Raw genomic sequence first — 10,298 nt, 5'->3', positions numbered from 1 at the left:
AGTGGATTTTGTATGTTCTAAGTTCACGGCTGCTGTAGAGTGGTACATAAATAAACATACAATAAATTATCCCTAGAAGCAACTGACAGCTTGCCTCTGGGAGCACTTAGGAAGTAGATTGCAGTTCTGTTCAAAGGAAGCTCCCTTGGTAAAGACGCAGACTGTGAGGTTTGTGTGTGGCCTGGCATGTTCATGGGGGTGGGCTGAGTTTCTCGACCCCGCAGCCAACTTCCCTCACAAGTGGAAAATAAACCTTTGTGGTCCTCTTGATGGCCTGACTCTTTCAAGAAGAGGCTCTTGGTAGCTCAGGGGACTGGGAATCTCCACTAAGGTGATGTCAAAGCTCCTACTAGCCCCAGAGTTCCAGGTGGGGCCTAGCTTGTGTATTATAGAAGCTTCTTGCTCTCACTGTCTCCAGTGTCATACTGTCTTATTGCTGTAACAAAATACACGAGGCTGGGCTACTTACAAAGAATATATATTGTTTGGCTTATGATACTAGAGATTGGGAGGGTCAAGTGCTGGCTTGGTATTCAGTAAGGGCCTCCCTGCCCCCTCATAACATGGCAGGGCATCATCTGGTATAGGGAAGCAAGCGTACTAGCTCAGGTCTCTCTTCTAATCAACTTGTTAATCCCATCATGGAGCCCCAAATGACCTCATCTAACCCTAATCCCCTTCTAAAGGGGTAAGTACTCTAAATCCCACTGGCATCCGGGGATAAAATTTCCAACGTGAACTTTCAGGAGACGCATTTGAACTACGGTATGGGCGGGTCCCGTGCACCGCGTTGCTGCTCGGGTCCCTGGCTCTCGGCGTCTACTGGATGTTGGCGACTCGCTTCCAGGCAAGTTCCGTTCCAAGCTACCGGGCACTCCCTCGAGGTACGCGATCCGCCGGCCGCCAGATCACGTGGGGAGGTGCGGGAACGGTGAAAGCAGAGGCAAGTTCCGTTCCAAGCTACCGGGCACTCCCTCGAGGTACGCGATCCGCCAGATCACGTGGGGAGGTGCGGGAACGGCGAAAGCAGAAGGGACAGCCCCCTCCGGAGAGGCTGAATCGTAGGCAGTAAGACACAGCATACAGCTCTGTCTGACTCAGTGATACAGCTCCTTTATTCAGTGATTTAGCTCAGCTCCAGATCTTAGTGATTCAGCTCCGATTTATTAGGGGGAAACTAGGATATTTATAGTGTGGAGGCAGTAGCAAAAGCCTTAGTTGATAGGTGCTTTGTAGGATGCCCCATTTACATGTGGTGGTGGGCTTCTGCCAGGCTGTCAGACATTGCCTGATTATCACACAGGAAAACCTGGCAGTTTCATGCCGGAGGATATGTATCTGTGACGGGCACTTCAAAAGGTGAGTCAGGAAGAGAGTAGGAAGGCGCCCTGCTGGAAAGGGGAGTCTCTGCATAGAAACGCCGAGCCCCTTAGGCTATCCGGACATGGAGAGACTGCGACCCAGACAGCAGGGGTCCCCAACACTACGGCACACAACTGCCCTGTGAGAAGCAATGTCTTATGTATGCCCCATGTCCAGCCCTACCAGGTGCTCACCATGCTCAGGCCTAACCTCCAGACAGACACAGAGGGCTCAGAGAGGAAATTCAGTTGCCCAAGCTCACACAGCCTTTTGAAGACAGAGATGGGTTCAAACTCAGGCTATTTGGCCCTGAACCTCTGTAACCCGTATCAGACCAGATCCAGGCCAGCTGAACTTATTGGTGAACCAGGCCTCATCCCAGACTCCTTTGTACCCAGGTCTCTGATACTGTCTCAGGCTTGGGTGCCACTTGCATTCAGAACCTCTTGTCCTGGGCCCTTGACCCTTGCTGAGATCTTAGCCCACACCAGTACTTACCTTCCTAGGGATGCCAAGGTGGATGTTCTGGTTGATTCTACTTGGTATACTCCAATTCTCCAGAACATAGACCCATCCTTGCCCAGTGTTTCTGAGGTCAGTTTTCTGGTGACTGGTTTGTCCAAGCCATGCCTAGCCACCTTAGCACTAGGGCTGTTAAGGTCTTGGCAACTTGACGGGAGGAAGGGGATGACCCTGTATGGGGCTGGACAGTCCAGGGAGCCATGTCAGGAACAAGGTACATATATAGTACACTAAACAGCTCTCCATGCCGAGGAGGTGGAGGAGTCTTGGTGGGGATGAGAGGTTGGGGTTGTTCACAAAAATGGGAACCTCAGGGCTGGCAAGATGGCTCAATGGTTAAGAGCACTTGCTGCTTTTATAAAAGACTAGAGTTCACCTGGGAACCTCAGGGCTGGCAAGATGGCTCAATGGTTAAGAGCACTTGCTGCTTTTATAAAAGACTAGAGTTCACCTCTGAGCACCCATGTCAGGTAGCTTATAACCTCCTGTAACTCCAGCTCCAGGGGATCTTATTCCTTCTGTGGGCACTCACACACATGCACATACGTGCATACGGATGTACATATACACGTAGATGAATAATAAATATTTTTTAAATGGGAACTTAAAGGAGGAAGGGCAGACTATGGAAGATGTGTGGGTCCTGGCAGGTCATCTGAGAGCCAAGCCTGCCACCCCCAGGCTCATCAAAGGGGACTCCTGGGATCCCTCTCCTTCCCAAGAGTTGAGTGGGCCTGGGCTGGAGAGCTGAAGCACTAGCTGTTTCAGAGAAAGGTACTTCCACACTGTGTGTGCACATATATGTGTGCATGCATATACACGAGTACATGGAAGCCAGAGGTCAACCTCAGGTGTCATTCCTCGGTCACTATCCACCTTGTTTTTCGAGACAGGGTCTTTCCAAGTAGGCTCCACTGGCTGGCGAGCAGGCCCCAGGGATCCATGTCTCTGCCTCCCTGTGCTAGAATTACAGGCACCCCATCCTTCCTACATGGAATCTAGGGTTTTGCCCTCTGAGCTGTCTCTCCAGCCCCACTCCCACACTATTAGTAGCAGTTAGTGTGGGAGCTGCCATTGGTGGACAGAGCCAACCCTCCTGACATTGATTGGCTTGCAGATGATCCTGTGTCCCAAGATGCTAATCAGGGACCTTCTCCCTAGGGCAGGAGAGCAGCTGAAGGAGCTGCCCAGTCGGAGGAAGAGAACAGAGTGCTGACCCTACCTGATCCAGAGTCAGAGACAACTGTACCCAGTGGCAGGACAGACAGGAGTCACTGCTGTCTTCCTAGCCTGTTCCTGCATCTCTAAGTGGAGACTATAATTCCAAGATGGTGGTGAGGAATACCAGAGAGATCTATACAAGAGGCCTTTGCAAACTGTGAAGTGCTGCCTACGTAGGTGACCTTAGTGTCCTTGATCTTCTGAAGTAAAGATAAATGACAGATGAGTCATGGCAGCTAAAGTTCACAAATGAACTCCAGGAGTCTGGCAGGGCGTCAGCCCCAGGTCTCCATTTCTTCATCTACGCAGGACTCAGACCCTCCCTAGCTGTCCACATTTCATATCACACTCTGTATTGAGCCCTTGATCAATCCATAAGTACTCAATTATTCTTGCAAATACATTGTCAGGGCCCACCCAGTGGGAGCTGGAGATGCCCCTAGGTCCCCAACAATAGTGAATCTTTTTTTTTTTTTTTTTAATCTTTTTGAGACAGGGTTTCCCTGTAGCTCCAGCTGGCCCGAAACTTGCTTTGTAGACCAGGCTGGCCTCAAACTCACAGAGCTCTGCCTGTCTTTGCCTCCCGAGTACTTGGATTAAAGGCATGTGTCATGTTCTTCTGAATTGCCCTGGTAAGTACTTGCAGTTTATAAGCAGCACTAGAAAATAAACATGACACCACGTTGAATCTTTTTGCTGATCTCATGGAATGAACTGGAAAGGAAGCTTCCAGAAAGTTCCATGATACTACTCTAGCCAAACAAAGCTACAGGCTTAGAGGGAAGCTGTGTTAGTTGCTGTTATGAAATACCTGAGAGAAGATTTATTTAGGCTCACAGTGTCAGAGATCTCAGCCCATGTCCCATTGGCTCCATTGCTTCTAGGCCTGTGATGAAGTGGAATCATGGCAGTTGCTCCTTTCATGGACACCAGGAAGCAAAGAGAGAGACAGGAGGGAAGAAAACCCTGGATAAAATAGACCCCTCAAACACACTCCCCCAATGACCTACTTTACCTAGGCCCCACCTCCTGAAGTTCTTACCACTTCCCAATGGACCATTAAGTTATCCTTCAATGGATGACTCCTTTGATGAGCTCACAACCCTCATGATCCACCTCCCAAAGTCCCCACCACTGAACACTGTGCACTGGGGACCAGACCTTCAACACAGGACCTTTTGAGACACATTTAGTATGCAAACCCCAACAGAAGGCAACCCATATAACCGAACACAGGCACTCTGGTATGAGGCAGGGGTGCCCAGGCTACCTGGTGTCCTTGAGAGACCAATGTTAACACACACAGGGGAACCATCCGGTCAACTGGACCCAAGGTGATGAGGCTGCTTTTCCAAGGCCCAGCAAGGTTCTCAGGTGTTCAGTGAAAAACCACCTGAAATTAGGTGTATTTTTTTCTTTTCTAATATTATATTAAAAATTTCAAATATAAGCCAAGTGTGGGTTCTTGATCCCAGCTCTCAGGAGGCAGAGGCAGGTTGATCTTTGTGAGATCAAGGTCAGCCTGTTCTATATGCAAGTTCTAGGCCAGCTGAGGCTACAGGGAGACTGTCTCAAAAAAAACACTCCAGGCATGGTGGTATGCAACTTTAAACCCAGCCCTTGGGAGGCAGGGGCAGGAGGATCTCTTTGAGATCGAGGCCAGCCTGGTCCACATAGTGACTTCCAGGCAGACTGGGACTAGGGAGACCCAGTCAACAAACAACAAAAAACGAACAAGCAAAAAAGTCAAATACACATTTTGTACAGCATTCCCGTCTGAACTAAATAGCCACTATCCTCCTGAGTTCAGCTGTGCCTGCTTACAAGAGATCATCACAGCTGATGTGGGGTGTTGCCGTTCCCTCATACAGGGAAGAGGGGGCAAGGTCACGGGACGTTCACCTGAGTATCCAGCCACTCCTAACTAATTAAATACAATTCTGCCCTAATTGCACATGGTCTAGAGGGGTACAGTATATAGACTGGGAAAGACTAGGGAAGTGGGGGCTTCATCTACACAGCCCTGGGGAAGTCACCATGGTGCAGACCAGAGTGGCCATTTGGGGGTCACCCATGCTCTGTAAGTAAGCACAAAAAACTTACGGAGTTTCCCAGGGGAAATGGCGGTGGAATCAAACTTTGGTTTGTCATTAGGACCTTAGAAGGAAGAGATGGATATGGCCTAGTCCTCCTCAGAGAGAAAATTGTCTCAATACATCAAGGTTGAAAGGCATTTACAAAGCAAACCAGAGTACCCAGCACCTACACTCTGCCCTTGAGGTGTCAGGAGTTAAATTGCAGTGTGAAGAGATGACATCATGATAAGCTGAGATGGTACAACATAACATAACACAACCGCTCTGGAGTTTGTAGGCTCGAGTCTAGCCACTCTGGCTCTGTGGCCTCAGGCACCTAACATCAGGTTTCAGATGCCTAGGTTTCCTCTGCTACAAAATGAAAGCAAACACATCTCTTCACAGGTGGGTGTGAGGATACAATGATCCATGTGCTGTCATGTATAAACCTGTGGGATCTCATGGTCTCTGTTCAGAACAGTGAGCTGGCACAGTTTATTACCATCCAGTGTGGACAGGCAGTGGAAGGAGCGAGATGTCAGGAGGATTTGTAATGGCCATAAATATCTATTTAGGGGCTGGGGAGATGACTCAGCAGTTAAGAGCACTGGTTGCACTTGTAGAGGACCCAGGTTTGGTTCTCAACACCCACATGATGGCTAACAACCATCTGTAACTCCAGTTCCAGGGGATCTGACTCCCTCTTCTGACCTCCATGGGTACTGCACAACATGGGCACACTTACATATTTGCAGACAATACACTTATAAACAAAATAAATAAAAATAAATAAAATTTTAAAAATGTGTTCACTTATGCACTGGTCTCTGCCAGGCAGGGAGCACCAGGGACCAGGGTCAGGGGCTCATTTTTGTGAACTCTATATTTCCTTCCAGACAGTGTCTGGTGCAGAATAGCCTTTCTGGAAATGTTCTTCAGCTGGAAACATTCAAAGCACTGCAAACAGACAAGGGACAGAATGCACATACACCACACCATTGGACAGCCCTCAATGTCACTGTCAATGTCACTGTGATAGCTGATGTGAGCAGCCAGCAGTGGGAGGATGGCTTCTAGGGAGGCTTCCTATTGCTCAGAAGTTCAGATAGTCTGATCTCAGGTAGTCTAATGGATTTAAAAAGATAAAGACCTATCTGTGCCAGACCCAGTCTCTAGTCTCCCCAACTCTAGGCTTGAAGCATTGACTCTCCCTCCTAGCTCTGTGAAAACTTTACCCATTGGAAGACTTTACCTACTTTGAAAGACAGGCTGTGCTCAGCAGCTCAAGTTGACAGTGGCTCTGTTCTCTCTGGCCCTGATCTTGGACCCAAACCTGGGATCACCATGTTCTCAGAAAAGCATCCCTCCAAATGGCACCCTGTCTGTAATGTCAGCGCCACCAGGCTGCTTGGGAGAGGGGGAACCGCTGGCTAAGGACAGCCATGTGACAGTGCCCTGAGTCGAAGCCCATCAGGGCATGCTGAGCTAGCCTCGCCCCAAGGCCACACTGCTGCCCTAGACAGGGTCTCAGAAGTGAACAAGGATATTTTCCACTCTGTACAGCAGAAATGCTCTTATCTCACAGCCCATCTTGACAATTTGATCGTTGCTCTTCGCAACCCCATCTAGATAATTGTATAATTAATTGTGTGAAGGTAATTCATCTAGGGGAGGTGGTTACAGAGAGCAGGGTGCCAGACTCCCACTCCCCCAGAAAGGTGCCAGGCAGCTTCTGTGCAGACCCCAGCATGGACACACCTGCCAGTGTGTTAGGGGCCTCGGCACATTCATCAGACCTCAAGGGCAGCTATGCTAGAGCTTGATGATCTTGTCGCCGCCTGCCTGTGTGGTGAGCATGTCAGAGGTTGTCCCTAGCCTCGAGGCTGGAAGGAGTCAGGCCTTCCCCAGGGGCTTAGACTAGTCCCTCTGCGTCCTGGAACACTTCCGGAGAGCCAGTGCCCATGATCTTCACACACCCACCACCACAAACCTCCTCACGGTCCATAAAACCACATGTCGGCTCAGGGGCCCCAGGGAGCCAGCCTTCAGCAGCCTGAACGCCGTTAGAGCACTGATGTTGAGGAAATAGTCCCAGAACAGACTTGATTATTTGATTTACCTTTCCTCCTGTGCTTGGCTTCTGCTGCTTCTTAAGGCTCCAAACTGGTGCAGCTGTGGGTGCTGGGTGGGGAGAAGGAATGGAGGCGGTCAGCCCAGGGTTGTTGTCTGGTTAACACGCCGCTACACTCTGTCAACCTCCATCTCCTTCCTGTTCTCCCTCTGTAGGAAAACTCGGGGGGGTTAGCATCTCATGACCATTCCCCTCTCAGCCTGGGAAGACCTCACTCTGAGTGGGGAAGCCGGAGTGCAGGGAAGCACAGAACCTCCCTCTGTCACTCAACCTACTGGCACATCCTCAGCTTGCCTCGGAGAGGGACAGGCAGAAAGGGAGGTAGGGAGAAGGGTCAAGGAGGGCAGAATGGCAGGAAACATGGGTCATGGAACTGGACCAAGGAAGGAAGGGTCACCTGGAGGGTGAGACCAAGAGCTTCTAATACCTCTGCCAATGGCCTCTGTGGGGGGACGTTCCCACAACCTAAACCGGAAGTGTAAGTGATCAGGGGAGCAAGCTACAAGGGCAGTCTACTAACACCTTCTGTCCTTATCATCCCATGAGGCCCTCACTGTCAGCACCAAGCCCATGCCCAACCACCTAGCCCCAGTTACTGCTCCAGTGTGCAAGAGCACATGGTGATCCTGGCTCACCCTAAGAGGTGACACTCAATCTGCATTTCTATAGGCAAAGTCACTTGGTGATAGAAGCTCAGTCCCAGCACCCTTTTCTCCTACCTGGTACTCTGCTGTACATACAGTGAGGACTGTTTCTCCCTGAGCGGGGGGCAACCCTGACCCCAGTTTGGAGGGTTTGGTTTGACACCAAGGAATCATTCTTGTTATTTCTTCTACTCTGTGTCTCCAGACTAGAGGAGCTCCTAGTAGAAACTATTTCTTCTGAACCTCCTAGCAGGAGCCAGTAGAACCTTCCAGAATCCTCACCCTGGACTGTCCCTCAAGTCCAGATCATAACAGAGGAAACGTCAGGGTCCCAGGGTGGCGTGCTGGTGGCGTTTGTCCCAGGAGAAGGTGCGGGGACATATGCTACGCTGTGTTGATGTCTCTGCTGAGCAAGAAGTCTGACAGCCTGTGACCTAGCTGGGATTTTGGAGTTCCGTTTGCTTTGTACTCCAGACTTCTGTGGCACTCCTCAGAGAATGAGAAGCCTCGTCAGATGCATGTGTGCTGTCCTGCCAGTCCTCCTCTCCGTCATAGCACCAGGGCAGCAGAGGGCTCTGGGTGATCTGTGCAATTGGAGTGGAGGCCGGCTGGGGGTCAGCATCCTGGGGAAGGGCATCTGATGTTTAGGAGACAGCCATGATGGAGTAGGGATAGGAAGGGAGACAGTCAGGCAGAAACTGGGAGACCAGAACTCCAGGGTTCCGTGGGCAGCAGCAGAATGTTTCTAAGTAGAGGTTGAAAAGGAAGACCCCCTCACTGAATGATGGTGAGCTACTCAGAGACAACTCTGAGCCGTCACCCCACACGGCACTTCCAGGTCAATGTCAACTGCTGCTACCTAGCTGAGGGCAATGGGGAGGCTCAGAGGCTCAGAGATGCTCCAGAACAGGCCCTGAGCTGGTTTTCACCCAGAGGCCTTTTGTTCTCTTCAGGACAAACAATAGCCCCAGGGAGTGCAGCTGGCATTCAATCACTAAAAGAGAGCCCGCTCTCGGGGCTCTCTCAGATCCTCCCGAAGGATCTTCACCTGTGTCAGTTTTCTCATCTGCAAAATGGACCTGGTAATTACTACCTTGCAAATTGTTTGTGTGAATGAAGCAAGATGGGAAATGCCGGACACGGGCACCGGCCCGCGCGGGTCCCCAGGACTGCTCAGCAGACATCTGCCCCAGTTCTCTTCCTTCCCTGAGAACTTGCTTTTGCAGACTCACAATGAATGTCACTGCACACCCACATTTTAAAAACTTTTGTGGGGAACTGGAGAGATTGCTCGGTGGTTAAGAGTGCTTTTTGAGCAATCCTGAGGACTGCAGTTCAGATCCCAGCACCCACATACCAAGCCAGTCTCTGGAACACACCTGTAACCCCGGCCCAGAGGGGGCAGCGCCAGGAGGATCCCTGGAGCTTGCTGACTTCCAGTCTAGCTGAGGAAACAGATTCAGGGAGAGACCCTGCCTCAAAGGAATAGGCAAAGAGTATAGAGGAGGCACCTAACTCCATCTTCTGACACACCCTGCACACACACACACACGCACACACATGCACACACACCAGTAAATAAATAGTTTTGCATGTCTCCTATGACTTATGGAGGAGCCCAAATGTGCAGTTAAAGAAAGCATATTTTTAAAGGGATATAATCTCAGATTCTCTTGGAAAACGAGGCATAGGTTAGGAGTAATTTTTATAAAATACAGACGTGCAGTCATCAAAATCAAATCATCTGATACAGATGGGCATGGTGACTGATACCTGTAATCTCAGCACTCCCAAGGCAGTAGGCTCACTATGTGTTTGAGGTCAGCCTGGACTGTGTAGCAAGTTCCAGACTGGCCACGGCTACATAGGGCATCCCTGTCTCAAAAAAACAAGGGGCTGAAGAGATAGCTGGTTAGTTAAGAGCACTTGCCACACAGTCATGAGGATCTCAGCACCCACATAACAACCTGGGTGTCAAGCACACACCTGTAACCCCAGCTCCAAGGGGAGCAGAGACAGGAGACTCACTGGGGCTTGTTGGTGTTCAACCTAGTCAAGAAAATGTGGGCCCCAGGGTCATGGAGAGACCCTGACTCAAAGGAATAGGCTGAGAGTGACAGAGGATGACACCCTGGTCCTTCTCTAGCCTCCATGTGCATGCACAGGCACACACACACACACACACACACACACACACACACACAATAAATGTAAAGACTGGTGTGCTCAAAGAACAGTGCGATAGAAATTCACTATCTGGCATCATTGGTTTTCTTGGCTTTGGTGCCTATTAAACCTGGTATTTCTATGGATACAATTGCGTATCAAAAATAAATAAATAAA

General features: G+C 50.1%; 1 pseudogene; it reads left to right on the top strand.

Annotated features, from left to right (window-relative positions):
* Positions 1-10,113: 10,113 nt before the first annotated feature.
* Positions 10,114-10,274, top strand: LOC115072341 (annotated as a pseudogene).
* The last annotated feature ends 24 nt before the right edge of the window (positions 10,275-10,298 follow it).

The sequence above is a fragment of the Nannospalax galili genome, unplaced genomic scaffold, assembly GCF_000622305.1.
Source record: "Nannospalax galili isolate Female #2095 unplaced genomic scaffold, S.galili_v1.0 scaffold180, whole genome shotgun sequence".
Lineage (NCBI taxonomy): Eukaryota > Metazoa > Chordata > Mammalia > Rodentia > Spalacidae > Nannospalax > Nannospalax galili.
Note: the sequence above shows the minus strand (reverse complement) of the source record. Positions and strands in the feature narration are given on the sequence as shown.